Raw genomic sequence first — 16,584 nt, forward strand, 5'->3', positions numbered from 1 at the left:
CCCACAGGTACAGGTTGATCTGCTGGCGGCACCAGGTTTATTTAAAATATAAATATATATAAGATGTGTATTTATGTAAATCATTTATTGAAATAATGAATCTCCATCTGTAAGTATATTTAACTTTAAATTTGGACTCCGAGCCAGGCTGTTTTCACTGTGGGTACCCCAGAGGGGGGCGGGTGAGAACCCTCGTCGCCCCAAGGGACCCAGCCCCAGCAGCCAACCTTCACTACCCAACCACAGCCATGCTCCAGGCTGCTTTTCGGACACAATATAAGATACTTTCTGTTACTATTATAACCATAGTATCCCTGATTTATTTAAATCACTGCATCACTGTCATCCCATTGCTTATCAATTGCTCGGGCGGGCTCCAGAAATGTCCATAATTACCACACCATATTTGATGGAGTTCAATCAGTAGGCAACAAATCATAGAGAGTAATATATATATTATTGATTTTGTACACACACACACACACACACACACACACACACACACACACACACACCTTCGAGAGCTTGGCAAGCTACCGAGAGTATTCCACCCATATAGACAGAGCTTGGCAAGCTACCCGTGGTGTATTCGATTTGCCAAAAACAGTAACCATGAGTCTCATTCCCATAACCCTGAAAGAGCCTCCAATTGTTGGGAAAGATGAGTAAGGAGAGGCTGCTAAAATCTCAGGGCTGGGAGGAACAGAGACTTTACTGGTGCCTACTCAAGTAAATCGACGAACAGTGGGATGACAGTGACCGTGATACAGTAATAACTTTAAATAATAATTTAATATTAATAATTTTTCAGTAAAATTAATCCTACATTTTTATGAATGATGAAGTTGCATTTTTTAACAAATAATTTATTTTAAACATGTGTATTAATGCCATACTGCATGTGTACATGTTATACAGTATTCATACTGTATATGGCATTAGTACACATGTTTAAAATAAAATTTGTTATTTTAAACATATTTTTTAAAGTTAACATGTACAATTAACTCAGATATTTTTGTCAATATTTGTGAAATTTAATGATATTTTATAGACTCGCTAACATTAACTGATGAGACAGCATTTTAACAATTGAAATAGCAATACTTTTTGTAATTTTTATGAATATGCTTACTAAGAATCATTTTCCAAATCTATTGACTGACTTGTATATTATTTTGGTATTTATATGGGTTTATAATTATTCATTTTCTTGGTTTTATTACTGTATATCTTAAAAATATCAGTAACTTTAATACTTTATTAAATACTGATTCTTGAATCCCTGACCAGAACAATTACAAAATTATTCTTTTTAGCTAAAATAACATATAATCTCTTCTTTAGTATTATCTAACTGTACAAATTTCTACTATAGTAGTTCTTGACATATATTCTTGATACATAGCCTTTTTCTTCATCCTCAATATATTTAATTGTATGTGTTAGTACAGGAGAAAAAAATGTATGTATAGTGTTTAGTTAGTTTTATTCAAAGATAAGAATATTAATTATACATATACAACATTCATTTTACTCTTAGTTCCCATTTCAGCTATTATTTGATTTTCTTTTTTTCCTCATGAGATGAAGCTTACTCCGGAAAAGATATTCTTTGAGATCTTGAGGAAAAATGTAACCCTGGGTCTATTTCTGTCCACCACTATTTTTCTGCAGTCTTTAAAATCAAAGTTAATATATAGTTCTTGATCATCTTAAACTTTAATGTTCTATAAATGTTCTTAGAGTACTCAATGTTCTCAGCAGCAACACAATCATTCTTATTTTATTTTTACTTTATTCTTCTATGTGAATTTCAGTTTTCGACTCTGTGCCTACAGTATTTTTATTCCTGATTTATATTGGTTGGTTTTGGTTTGGGACCACATCTAGCAGTGCTCAGGGCTTACTCCTGAATCTGGGCTCAGGGATCACAGAAGGCCTTAGGAGACCATATGAGGTGCCAGTGATTGAACCTAGATCAGACTTGTGCAAGGCAGTGCCTTGCCTGTTATACTATCTTCTTGGTCCCTTTTGCTGATTTTAAAGCAAGTTTAGAGTCCTTGCACACAAGTCTTATCACAAATGAAGTTAAATTGTCATGATGATACCTCATTATGGTACTGATTGTATATCCCTGAAATTAAATGGTGATGACATCTTGTCGCACGCCTTTTGGCTACTTGTATATTTTTGAAGAAGTGTCTATTCAGATTCTTTTGCCATTTTTATTCAGTCATGTTATTTGTTATGGTTTGTTTTAAAAACTGGAATCCTATACACAAAAAGTGGTGTGCCGTTCTTTTGTGAGGAGCATGATAATTCTCTGTATATTGATTTTTTTTTAAATTTCTTTTTTGGTTTACCATAGCACTATTTAATTTTCTTGTGATCATGGAAAGATAGGCGATCCTTAAATCTTATTTTATACTCTACTCATTTTTTATATAATTTTACCTTAATTTTTAAAAAGTCCTCTTTGTACTACATAAATTATTTATTCACAGATTTAATTTGAGTATTAGATTATATTTTCAATGCTTTTGAAAATGGCCTTTAAACCATATTGTTCCTTAAACCATATTTGCTTTATATCACACTTTTTATTTCTTTTTTTTCTTTGTTCTTTTGGGCAACACCCAGTGATGCTCAGGGGTTACTCCTGGCTTTGCACTCAGAAATTACTCCTGGCAGTGCTCAGGAGACCATATGGGATGCTGGGAATCTAACTCGGGTCGGCTGCATGCAAGGCAAACGCCCTACCCGCTGTGCTATTGCTCCAGCCCTATATTTCTTATAATAAGTGTATATTATTTTGGTGAAATCTTTATACTCCCATTCTTATAGAGAATGGATTTGCCTTTCTGCCTGAAGGGGCATAGATTTACTTTTTTCTAATTTTGGAAATGACTGTGCTTGGCTTGATTCTCTGATAACTGTTTCTCTATTCCTCAATCTTACAGATAAATTCTATTGTTTTCTTTAAAATCTTTTCTAGTATCAGGGTTATTTTTATATCTAACTTTACTCAATCCTTTCATTAAATTTGTTCTTTCTTGACCTAGTCTTCCTACCTACTCCAGTAAATGCATGTCCATTAGTTTTACTTTAGATCAAGTCATGGTCCTTCTGAGGGCATGAATTTGCTCACTCTAATTTTCCTCTCAAAGAATTTGACTATTATGGTACTCTTCACTCCTTTAAGTTTATACTGAAGTTTTGCTATACATTTACTTAATTTAGCTTAATCAACTTAATTGATTTAATCAAGTTGGACCTAAGAGAATTTCTTCAACTTCCCTCGATGGTCTCAGAAATGTTTATTCAGGGTTTTGGTACCTTTTGTGAAGTGTGTATTTATGACAATATTTGGCTTCTGCAGTGAGTATACTCCTCTTTCCCTCTATTCCACTGAACTGGAGAAACAGTTCGTTTTTAATCCTTATCCCAAGCACAGACACATGTTCTCTAGTTTATGGCGTGTGTGACAGACAGTAAAAGTCAAGGGTCCCCCACATTAGTGTTATTGGTCTTGTTTCATTTACATTCTATGAAGTTGTGTTCTATTTCCATGAAGTATTGGCTTCGGATTGGGACTCGGCCTCCTCTGCCCAGATTTCTCATTTCCCAGTAGCTAGCAGTCACACCCAGGGACTGTGCGCCCCCCGACCCCCCCCTCAGCTGTGTAATCCCATCAATGGCCAGCATCCAGAGACTTAAAAGCAAGATCCTGGAAGTAAGATATTTTATAGTATAGTTCTTCCTCTGGGAGAACCTGGCAAACTACTAGGAGTTTCCTGCCCACATGGGAGAATCTCGCAAACTCCCCATGGTGTATTAATATGCCAAAACCAGTAACAAGCTGGGTCTCATTCTCCTGACCCTGAAAGAGCCTCCAATACGGCATCGTTCTGAAGAACGAGTAGAAAGAGACTTCTAAAATCTCAGGACTAGGACAATTGGAGATATTACAGAGACTGCTCGAGAAATTTGATGATCAATGGGATGATGATGATGATGACGATTATAATGATTGGCTTTGGAAAAATGGCCTTTTGTAAAAAGTAAAATATTTGCTTTCTAGGAGTTTGATGTCTGAATATGCCCCCCACTCACTCTAACACAAATAAAAAAAACTGAAAAAAACTTAAAAATATTTGTCATTGGCATTAGTAACTTGCAATGTACTATTTTATTAAGGATGTGAAGGGTTGTATTCTTGCTGTCTCTGGTACCTGGACAATCTTCTCACACACAAAATAAATCCTATGTATTCAAACACAATAACGCAAATAACTTGTTGCATTATGTGGCATAGCAAAAGAAATTACAAGAGATCAAAGATTGCAAGATTTGGAAATTGACCTTGTAGGTCAATGTCTTTCATAAGGTGACTGCGCTTTGACCCAGTGGAGTCGCTGCAGTGAGGTGCTGAAGGAACACAGCGCGCAGAAGATCGACAGGGCAAGGAAAGCGCTTGCCCGAAGCATACATGAGGATCCAGCCGCGCTGACCTTTAGACACAGTCCAGTGAAATTGATTTAGAATCTTTTGCCCCCAGAGCTATGTTTTTTAAGGCACTAAATCTTGTAATGTAGACCAAGTCTATGGTTAGAGCAGCCTCAGGAAATCAATAAACTATCATTTCTCTAAATTCAAGAAAATGCTATTAAACTAATAGTAGGATTAACAAAGCTGATATACCATGTTTTAGAAAAATGTATAATTCTACTAATTTTTCAAATATTTTATTCTTAGTATTCTGTCTCTTCTGGCTCTCATCTATATTTTGGTACTCTTACGTCTCTTGTTAGATCCTAAGATGTTAATTATTATGCATCTTAATGTTTTCTTGCTGCCTTCTGCTTCTACTGTGAAAAAGGATCTCTAAGACAGATAACATTCTTGTCAAGAGTTACTGGGGTGGGAGGTAGGCAACAGAGGAACTATCAAATGAACCAAATTAACACATAATGGGACAGCAATTGGAGCCTTACTTGCTTGCAGAACCAAGATCACAAAAGAGAATAAAACTCAAGACAGGGGAACATTGAAAGATCCTAAAGTAAGAAGAGATTTGTAAGAAGCAGGCTTTTGGGGCTGGAGCAATAGCACAACAGATATGTGTTTGCCTTGCATGTGGCTGACCCGGGTTCAATTCCCAGCATCTCACATGGTCCCCTGCTCAAACTGCCAGGAGTGATTCCTGAGTGCAAAACCAGGAATAACCCCTGAGCATCGCCAGGTGTGACCAACGTGAGAAAGAAAACAAAAAGAAGAAGCAGGCACAGTATCTGCAGTCCTTAACTTGAAGAGAACGCCCTGACAGCTATTTTTTGCCTACACTGGATTCTGCAGCCCTCACCCAGTAGATTAGGTCTGTGGCTGCTGTCTTCCAGGACATGCTAACAAAGTGTGATGGCAAAGCCAAACTCCTAAAAGGATTGTCTCTCACAGATGTCTGTCCCTCACTGCCTTTGTATCAGGCTGTCTAAATCCACCTAGTGCAGATACATGTTTGCCAGTTAGGTTGATGCTAGTTTTTGTCTTTTCCAAAATATAAATTAGCTACTAAGTCTCTACGATTTATACAGATATTCTTAGCAGTTGCAAGCATAGATTCCCAGCATCCATTTCACCACTAGTATTATTCTCTCTCACCAATGTTACCATGTTCTCTCACGCCCCGCCCTCCCCCAGCACACTGCCCTCTACCTCCTTGATGTGACATTCTAAAATTTGATTCTTGTCTTTCAGATATTCTGCTTACAGTAGTGTTGGCTTTGTAATGTAGATGTGTAGATATGTAACTAACTCATCTGTATACTACCAATATGTCTGAGGTCCCTGTACCTCACCCCTGTTTATTCCCATCCCTCAACACTCCCACCCCCGCTGAGGTTCTTCCCTCCCCTGTCCTTGTTTCTCTGATGAAGGGGCAAGAGTAATCAAGAGTAATTTCCTTATTCTTGTTCAATTTACTGCATAGAGTCAAGATTGCTATGTGTTCTTCTCATGAATCAGTTCACTGAACGTCATCACATCCAAGTTGCAGCAAAGTGTACGATTTTATCATTCCTTGAAGCTGCAGAGTATTCCATTGTGAATATATACTATGTTCTTTGATTATCCATCCTTCCATGATGGGTTTCCCTCTGCTCCCACTACCCTGACCGCTGCTATGAGCAGTGGTGGCAAGCTGCTGAAGCTTTGTGAAAGAACCGTAGGACCTCCTGTTTTACAGCTAAGGGAAAATAAGAGAGTAGTTGACTTTTTGTTTTCTTTTATGCATGCATTTATTTTATTTGCATCGAGCATCTGGTGTGGTGAAATATTAGATTTTATTTTAGCAGCACAGTCTCTGAAACATTTTTAACATGTGGTGATGCATTTTAATTCTTATGTGCCAGTTTACAACTATGTCAGCATCTGCTGTGTAAACAGTATAATCAGCATCAGGTAAATGTGTGGCTGTTTATTGTTCTCCGGAGAAAAATGGAGGATGGTATGCTGTTGTCTAAAAGACTCTGTGACATTTTTAATTTTGAAAAATAGATTGCTATTCCCATGTGGGAGAATGCCAAAGCTAAAATGTACTCGCTACCAAAATTTTAAAAAGGTATGCCAAGAAAAATGAGACAAACAAACAATGAAGTATTTCCACATATAAAACAATGTGAAAACTGTGTGTATTTACAATACTAATTTTTTTCTGCTGCTTTGGTTGTTTTCAATTATTATTCTATTTCATAAGATAACAGGACCTGAAAGAATTTCCTGAGGTGCTCACATTTATATTTCTGATTTAGGGAAGCTTTGCAACGACCCAGACAAAATAATTACACACAGCTCAGTTTTTATGTCACCATGGGGAGTCTGAGCCATGGAAATTCCTACTTTGAAACTTCAAAAGATCAACTGGACTCACGGTAGAACACTGGAAAGCAAGTACCAGTCCTGTTGATGATCTTGCCGACCGATCCTGAGTAACTGAGTCTGACATGGTGTTATTCCATAGTTATTTGGGAACATTTCATTTCCGTCATGTATTTCTAAAGCAGTGGCACTTTTTTTCCTTGGCATGTTTGACTCTTGAAAGAATGAGAGACATAAGGAACATTAGCAAGTGTGAGGAGCTGAGGATTAGTGTAATTAATTAATACTGTATCAGACTGACCTCTAGCCCCTGGAGCGTGTAGAGTGCATAGATACACAAGTTTTGGTACAAAGAAAGCACAGGAATCTCCGTCTGTTAAAGAGGAGCCTTCTCTCTCAAACACAGCCTTGACTCCCGTCTGGGTTTCCCACTCACACTCCACATATATGTATCATCCTTTGAATAATAACAGGAAGGAAACCTCCAATTTTAGACTTCAGTGTGATTGCATGGTATGTAGCTTCAAAACAAATGTAAAAAGGTTTAATGGGATCAAATATTTGGGTTACTTTTCCTTGAAAATTTGTGGCATGAACTTGCTGGCCCTGCCGTTGTCCCCCGACAATAAGAAACTTCATAGAAGTTGCAAGTCCCAAATTCAGCCACTCTGGGATTCAGATAACTCCGTGATTTGATATTTAAGATATATGAAGTCGAAAGAGAAAAGAAAATTGGGGACATTCACTTGCTGCTTGCAGTAACCTTTTCCTGACCTTGTCAGATAGTGCCTGGGGCAGTTCTGGAGATAAAATAGCCCATAATTTACCTTCATCCCAGAGAATTTTTTTCTCCCTGCCTTGTCCTGCAATCACCTGCCATCTTATAGCCTTCTTTTAGAGTGTTTATAGTAATTATTTTTTTCTGATTTAGCTTGAAGATGTTTGTGTAGTCATTTCTAAAAAAGTTATTTAAGTATTTTGACAATATGGTTTTGCTTGAAAAGGTAAGGTAATTTATAGATTTCATATAATTTGGTTTTTGCTGATTTATCAGTTTTAGGGTAGATAGTTTGACTCTTACAAAATGCAATATAAGCAAAAGTTCAAATAAGTGGTTAGAGACATGAAGTTCAAAGGGGAGTAGGAGACAATTTTGCACAGAGATCTGTAATAATAGAAATGGTCACTAAACCAGGTCACAGAAATTGACCCCTTTCTTAAATATTTCTTCTCTTATTCCTACTGCCTGGGAAATGATTTCTCTTAAAGTTTTAAATAGAAAATAGGTTCTTTTACTAGAGGAAATCAACACAGAAATAGATTTGTGGGTTTTTTTTTTTTTTGGCTATTGCTGCTTTAATAATATTTGTTTTCTTCTTGGAATATCAGAGAACAACAATTTCACTGATATAAAATTTTATTCCCATCAACCAAGCCTACACTATAGGATATGCCAGAGTGGAGTTGGTGTGTAGGGTGGGGTGGAACAGTTTTTTGACTGATACCAGAAACTTGAACATGATTATAATTGCCTAAGCTATAATAAATAGTTATTAAAATAAATTAAGTTAAAAATAAATAAAAACCACAGAGACATAGAGAATCCAAGACATAGAGATATATGTAATATCCGTTTATGAAATGGGTATTTATAATAAGATATTCATATTTGTGAATATCTTACCTTATTCATATTTATGAAGGTATTCATAGCACTGTCGTCCTGTTGTTCATTGATTTGCTCAAGTAGGCACCAGTAATGTCTCCATTGTATGACTTGTTGTTACTGTTTTTGGCACATCAAATATGCCACAGGTATCTTGCTAGGCTCTACTGTGCGGGCGGGATAATATTGATAGCTTGAGAATTGATAGAGGAATCGAACCCAGGTCAGCTGCGTGCAAGGCAAACACACTACCCATTGTGCTATGGCTTCAGTCCGAAAGATATTCATACTTATGAAAAATGGATATCTTATCTAATCCCTTTATTGTCTAGTATCGGTGTATATGTATAGATATGTATAAATATTAAGGTGTGAACACGCATATTTAGGTACAAACAGGTCAGCTGCCTTTGCGGATTTAATTGTATATTTGTCACAAAGCATATTTAAAATAATTTTTATTCTTAATTTGATTTGAAAGTCAGGAAAGAACTATGTGCACAAATAGTTATATAATAATAAAAACCGAATATTAGAAACATTGAAGTTATTATTCTTAAATAACTTAGCAGAGCATACTTTATCATATGACTGGAGTCTAAAACTACAGATGCAAGTACTCTCTGGGGAAAAGATGGTGCTGTTTCAGATTGAATGGTGTGTGGGGCAGAATTTGTATGATGAGTTCAACAAACACGTTACCTCAGATGTCACTCTATTTGGAGTAGGGGTTTTAAACAATAATTAAGATTAAATGAGATACCCGAGTGGACCATAATCTGGTGTATTTATTTTATAAACTAGGAGGTTAGGACATAGATGCTCACCAAGGAGAACCATTTGTCAGGAAAAATGGCCAGGTAAAGATATCCCCATGGTGGGGGGAAGGTAGGGGGTGGAGGTAGCATCTGACCCAGGTCTACATCTTGATTTTAAACATTTATTTGTCAAGATTTTGAGAAAAATTATTTCTAGTGTTTAAGCCACTCAGACTATAGTACTTTGAGGTAACACTAACAAATTACTGTATCTGAAATATCAGGTCAGACAAATGGAAAAATAACTGGTATTTCCACATACAAATTAAGAACATTTTAATATTTAATGGCGAGTACATGTGAATAATTGTTTCAGTAAATATATTAAACTAAAAACATTAGGCAACATTCAAACTTTGATACTATCACTTTCATTGCTTATCCTACTCATCACGAATCATAAATCACGAAACCCCGTTGATTGCCGATGTTGAGTGGGCTCAGTAACCTCTTCATTTGTCCTATCCCTGAGATTTTAGAAGCCTCTCTCCACTTGGCCTTCCCAACGATGCTGCATTGGAGGCACTTTCAGGGTCAGGAGAATGAGATCCAGCTTGTCACTGACTTTAGCATGTGAATACACCATGGGAAGCTTGTGAGGCTGTCCCATGTGGGCAGTAAACTCAGTAGCTTGCTAGTTTCTCTCAGAGGGAGTAGGTTATAAGATATCTTCTGGGAGCTTGCTTTTACGTCTCTGGATGTTGGCCATTGATGGACTTCCACACACCTGGGTTCCTCTGCCGGTACCTTCATGCGTGAGGCTTGTCTGAACTTGTGGAGAGGGGCGTTGAGCATGGCTGTGGCTAGATTCTGGTGGTCTTCAGCTGCCGGGAGCTCTGCTCGGGGCCGGGAGGGAAGCTGCAGCTCATACCTTCCGAGGGACCCCGGGGAAAACAGCCAGGCATTTGGGCAAGAGACCCTTCTGGGGCAATCCTACTCAGAGATGGATAAAAATGATTTAATTACAAAGATTGTAGGGTTTCTTTTTTCTTTTTAAGAAAAAAACATTTTTTCCACCCCATGTCTACTAGAGCTTATATAGATGGTCCAAATGTTTGGGCATTTTCCTCTTAGAACTGGAAATTGGTATTCCTTAATAGTTCAATTATTGTCTTTCTTGAATTATTCCCCTATGTTTTCCCTTTTCTTCCAAATCAATATTCCCTCATCTGTGTATAGCTCACCTGCTAATTATCTCACTGACTGCCATTATCTAACTTTTCACTCAAAACCAGTGTCTGAAAAATAGCCTAGCACTTATATGTCCCCTCAAACTAAAGTTTGGTCCATCCATTGGATTTATAAAAGGTATAAATATGTGTGTTTGTGTGTGTGTAAACATACATGTACACAGAAATGAATTTATCTATGTAACTATTTTCAACATATATATTATGTATGTACATGTTAGTATGATATTATATTCTTAAATCTATATATTCATTTTAAGATAGAAATTTATATTTTATATCACATTTATAATGGAGGTCTATTCAATGCTTTTTCTAATATATTAGACTGTGAGTAAAGGGACCTATTGCATGCATTTGGTTATCTATTCCTTGGGCATTTAAAAAACAAGAATTATTTTTATTTAATATGTCAGAATATACATATATGAAATATATATAATTTAAATTACATATAAATATATATAATACAGTAAGAATAACAGATCTCATTCCCCTAGTCCTGAAAAGAGTCTCCAATCATTGGGAAAAACGAGTAAGAAGAGGCTGTTAAAATCTCAGGGCTTGGACAAATGGAGACGTTACTGGCGCCTGCTCAAGTAAATCAATGAACAATGGGATGACAGTGATACAGCGATATAGTGATATATGTAGCACTGTCACACAGTCCTCCCATTGGTCATCGATTTGCTCGAGCGGGCACCAGAAACGTCTCCATTGTGAGACTTCTTACTGTTTTTGGCATAACAAATATGCCACAGGTAGCTTGCCAGGCCCTTTCATGAAGGCGGGATACTCTCAGTAGCTGCCAGGCTCTCTGAGAGGGATGAAGGAACCTGGATCAGCCGTGTGCAAGGCAAATGCCCTACCCGATGTGCTATATACATATATGTAAAAAATATACATAATTATATTGATATGCATAATGATATATACATATATATGTGAAAAATATATAGATAATTATTAATTACCTATATAATTATCTCTCTATATATAATTTCCTATTCTCCTCTGGCAGGGAAAAAAAGGGGAAGATGAAACATCTCTCCAAAGAATTTTGCTCTTAGTCTTAGGCTCTCCAGTGACTGGGAATTTGTTGATTTGATTTAAAATTGGTTCCTCTTAGATCCCACACAATTCTCTCAAGATTCCTGCCTGGAAAATGCTGTTTCTTTAGGTTGTCTTTTATCTTTTCAAAGAACAAATGTATTCTCTCCAAATACTCAGGTGGAACAAAAGCAATATCCTACACTCATAAAAATAACCTAAACTAGTTAGACTAGTTTCTGATTACACATGAAGGGGCAACTCAAAGGAAGGTTTATTTATTTTTTTATTATTGTTCTAATATCAATATAATCTGATTTGTGCAACAGTTTGTATAATATGCTCTTAACACAGTGGGTAATCTGATTTACAAGCCATGCAGGCTATTGCTCAAAATCATGTGTTAATGTATTTTCCTGCATCAAATCTTTCGGTAACTCCCACTGGTCATTTTCCTTTTCACATTTGTAACATTCTTTGCAGGAACCTTTCTAGCATCCGTTTACTTAATCTTTTTTTTAAGTAAACAGATTTTTACTTAAATCTGCTCCATTGTAGTTTGACCTGGAGCCTTTAAAAAAGCAGTTCCTGACCCCTAGTTAAGAATTTCTAAAATGGGAAAAATAGCACCAAAATAATTGACTGACACCTCAATTGTTGAAGCCTTCCATTAAGCCAGAAACTCTGAAGAAACAAATAAATGGAATAAATCTGTGTTCCTGGGAGCTGGGTGCTGTTTTTCAGCTTGAGTTTCAGCAGAATAATTATATAGCAGCACATCATCGCCCTGGGCCATACCTTGCAGGGAGTTTTTCAGTGAGAGAGTTCAAATGTTTCAAAGATACCTAATGCTTTTAAAATAGAGATGACAAATGCATGCAATTGTTCTCCAGACGCTTGCGCACAGGAGTGTAAAATTTGGGGTAATCAAATCAGGAAACATAGCCTTAAAGCTATTTCCTTAGACTTATGGTCACTACGCAAGCAATACATTCCAGAATTCAGCAGTGTGCTGGTGCATGGCTGGAATCTTCTGCCCAGACAACAGAATGATGGTTAGTATGATCAGTAACCTGCTGTCATCTCAGCATCTAGGGATGGGTCTGTACTACCCAAATAAAGGTCTGACCTACCGTTGAAACAGAAATAGAATTACATGCTTAAGTTGAAGCACTGCATTCCATTTTTTTACACAGAACTAATGCAAACTTTCTACAATTGTATCTCTAAATACTGTATTTTTGACTTTGTAAATTGATTTCTGTAAGTGCATGAAAATATAAATGAAAATGCTGGGGAAGAATATGTGAATACTGATTTTGCAGAAGTTAGGACTGTTTGTTGGTGTTAGAATGAGAATCACAATGAGACCAATGGTTGACATTCATAGATAATCACATATTTACATCAGAGATATCTTGGACACTAAATACAACACATTCTAAGAGTAAAATCTCCTGAAAAGACTTTACCTTAACTTGTTGCCAAATTTTTATGCTCTAAAAAATTCTATATGTGCCAAGATTTTTTAAAGAGTATGTTTTTTTAGCACCTCAGTGCAAGAGAGTGATGCGGCTATTTTAGCACAAGTCTCCGACGACACTGTTCAGATCTTAACCTTGAGTTAAACAATCTAATCAGAATATTTTTAAAAAAATGTTCACACCACATCTTCAAAGCACATATTTCTAATTGGGTTTATATAGTTTCGAAGAAATATAAAACCTTTCTAACTTGAACATGTGGATATTTTCCTAACGATGTCTCAGAAATCACCAACTTAAGAGTGACTGTGCAATGGCACTTCGACATGAGAGAACAATAATCTTATGTCTCACCGACCTGTATCAGGCAGATCAGTGGCCTTCTTACCACCAGCTCACAGAACAGAGCCATAAACATGTGTAGAGAGATTGAAAACGGGTCTCTTGGTTTAAACAGTTGGTCAGTGGATCTGTGTGCAGATCAGGCCCATTTCTGCAGGCATAAAAAAAGTTGAACATCCAGATAGTCTGCAGACTCAGCTTCTCATCACTGTTTCTTTTTATTCTCCTGGAAAAAATGCTCATTCTACTCAATTATGTGTCCTCTGGGCAGTGGAGCAAAAGTACAGAGGGTAGGGCATGCGCCTCACATGGGCCCACCTGGGTTAGATTCCTCCATCCCTCTTGGAGAGCCCGGGAAGCTATTGAGATGATATTGGGAATAGCTTCCCACTGGCAGACCTGACAAGCTACCCAGGGAGTATTCGATATGCCAAAAACAGTAACAACGAGTCTCACAATGGAGAAGTTACTGGTGCCTGCTTGAACAAATCGAGGAGCAACGGGATATGTCCTCTACCTTCTCTTCTAGATTCTTACTATTCAACAGATTTCTGTAGCCCACTTTCAAAATCTGATTTCTGGGAATACAGTTGACCTGTTTGGTTCAGAGTTCCACCACCATAATTTATCAGCTCAGGACAGATTCTGGCTTTGCGGAACAAGGACAGATAACACTGGGTTCTGAAAGAGCAAGGGTTAAGCATGATGCATGTGTTATTGGCTATAGGATTTACTTTTGATATATTCATCTGTCAGCGAGCATTTATTGCTCATTTAATATTTTATACACAAGAAATAATAAGAATAAGCCATGAGTAGCCAACTGGAATGGTATCAGTAGCACTGGGGGTGAAATTTTTGGTCAAAAATTTAAATCAAGAGAGATTGTTAGAAAATCTACTGGAGGTATTATTTTCTCATGACTTCTCATTAGCAGAGAGGCTTCTATTTTAAAATTATAAATGTGAATAAATTAAATATTTGTTTATTAATTGTCAAGGGAAAACAATGATTTTTTAAAATTTATTTTATTGAATCACCAAGTGGAAAGTTACAAAGTTCTCAGGCTTATATCTCAGTTACACAATGCTCAAACACCCATCCCTTCACCAGTGCCCATATTCCACCACCAATAAAAACAAAAACAAAAGCAAAAACAAAACAAACAAACAAACAAACAAAAAAGTATACATCCCACCCCTCACCCCCCAACCCACCCCGTACGTGAGTGATAATTTCACTTCCTTTTCTCTTTACCTTGATTACATTCCAGATTTCAACACATAATTCACTATTGTTGTTAGAGTTTCAAAACAGACTCACTCTTTTTGTTGGAATTTATCCCCTAAGAATACAGCTCTATTAACAGGGAAATATTTGATAATAAGTTTCCCACTGATGACAATGAAGAGATAAAATGTCGCGCGGTTTACAATTTCTGTATTATAGTAATTAAGTCCGTGAAGATTTAAGTTTGAAAATGAATCATTTCCCTTCCTGGAACAGCATGTAGCCAAAGTTAATTCACAGTCTCCATACATGGGTGCAAGCACTTGCTGGAACCCCAATTCCTAAAGCTGTCTCTGGTTCCCGCTTGTTCCACATCCACCGGCTCTGCAGAGGCATGGGCACCCGGGCTGAAAACCCGGCCGGCCGGAGCCGAGCACCGGACCCGGCTCGAAAACAATGATTTTTAAGTCGCATTTCTATTTTCCAAGATAACTTCAGATGAGTTACTCTCACATATTACTTATAATTGTTCAAATTACAAAAAAACTTGATCCAATTTAATCAGAAAATTATAACACATGTCAGCTTTATGTAAATAACCTACTAAATTGAAGTTAAAATCACCTCCAACAAAGTAACCTCTTACTTGAATTAAATACCACTGAACTTTTGAATGTTGTTTCTAATTTGGTTCTGAGTTTTATATTTAGTCTTTATTTTTACAAGCATGGCAATTGCTTTTGGTTGGTTTGTTTTTTGCTTTTCTTTTTGGGCCACACCCAGCAATGCTGATGGGTTAGTCCTGGCTTTGCATTCAGGAATTACTCCAGCAGGTGCTCAGGGCTTACTCCTGACTCTGCACTCAGAAATTACTCCTTGTGGTGCTCAGTGGGATCATATAGATGCTGGGAATCAAAGCCAGATCACCTCACAAGTGCCCAACCCTCTGTGCTATTGCTCCAGCCCCCAAGTGCTCTTTATTTTCTTCTAAAATGTAATTACTCTTTTGATATTACATTACAATCAAAACCTCAGTAACCCCAACTGTTCTTCTCCCTCAGGTTTTATATTTAATTACGAACAATCGCAGCCTACTTACAGATATTATTTGAGATGTGGTATGTGCTATCATTTTAATAAGAATTACCTTAGTAGGCTTCAGTAGTGAAGATTTTGTTGCAGGTAGAATATAAAAATAGGTAGGAACATTGTCTAAAATTTAATCCACATTCACAAAATGGTTATGTTGCCTTTAAGTATAACATTTTATATAAACATATGTATTTGCTAAAAATTAGACATTGGCATCTGGCTAGCCATACATTTTTCAACAGATTGATATTCTTATGTCTTTAATGAACATGTTAACTGCCCATTGAACATATCCTTAGGGAATAAAGATGTTAATTTAATTATTGGGAAAAAACATCTATTTTAATATAGTAATTATGCCTATGATTAAGAATATCAATTTTAACATCTTCCAGATACTAAATTTTCAATGGCCATCAAAGTTTATAAAGATACTTAACACATAACCAGTTAACATTGAAGGATCTAAGTTATTAGAATTACATATAATATTGTTAGCAATATGAATCTTAAAATAGTGACTCATGTTATAACTTAAGGTGATTTGAGTGGTAAAAGCGTTAAGATATAGAAGTAAGGCATTTTTGCGAGAAAATTATGGCTGAAAATGAGGTATATTGTCATACTAACTTCCAAACTAACATTTAAAAAAAGTTATACATAGTTTTTAGACTATAGAGTCTATATTGAAGTATAGCCTTTCAATTGATCTGTTTCCAACATATATGAGATGCAGGCAATCATTTACAACAATTTGGTTTACTAAAAATAATTAATGGAGGGCTGGAGAAATTATATATGTGGTTTGGTGCTTGCCTTGCATGAAGCTGGTTGGT

This window comes from Sorex araneus, chromosome 7 (assembly GCF_027595985.1).
Source record: "Sorex araneus isolate mSorAra2 chromosome 7, mSorAra2.pri, whole genome shotgun sequence".
Classification (NCBI taxonomy): Eukaryota; Metazoa; Chordata; class Mammalia; order Eulipotyphla; family Soricidae; genus Sorex; species Sorex araneus.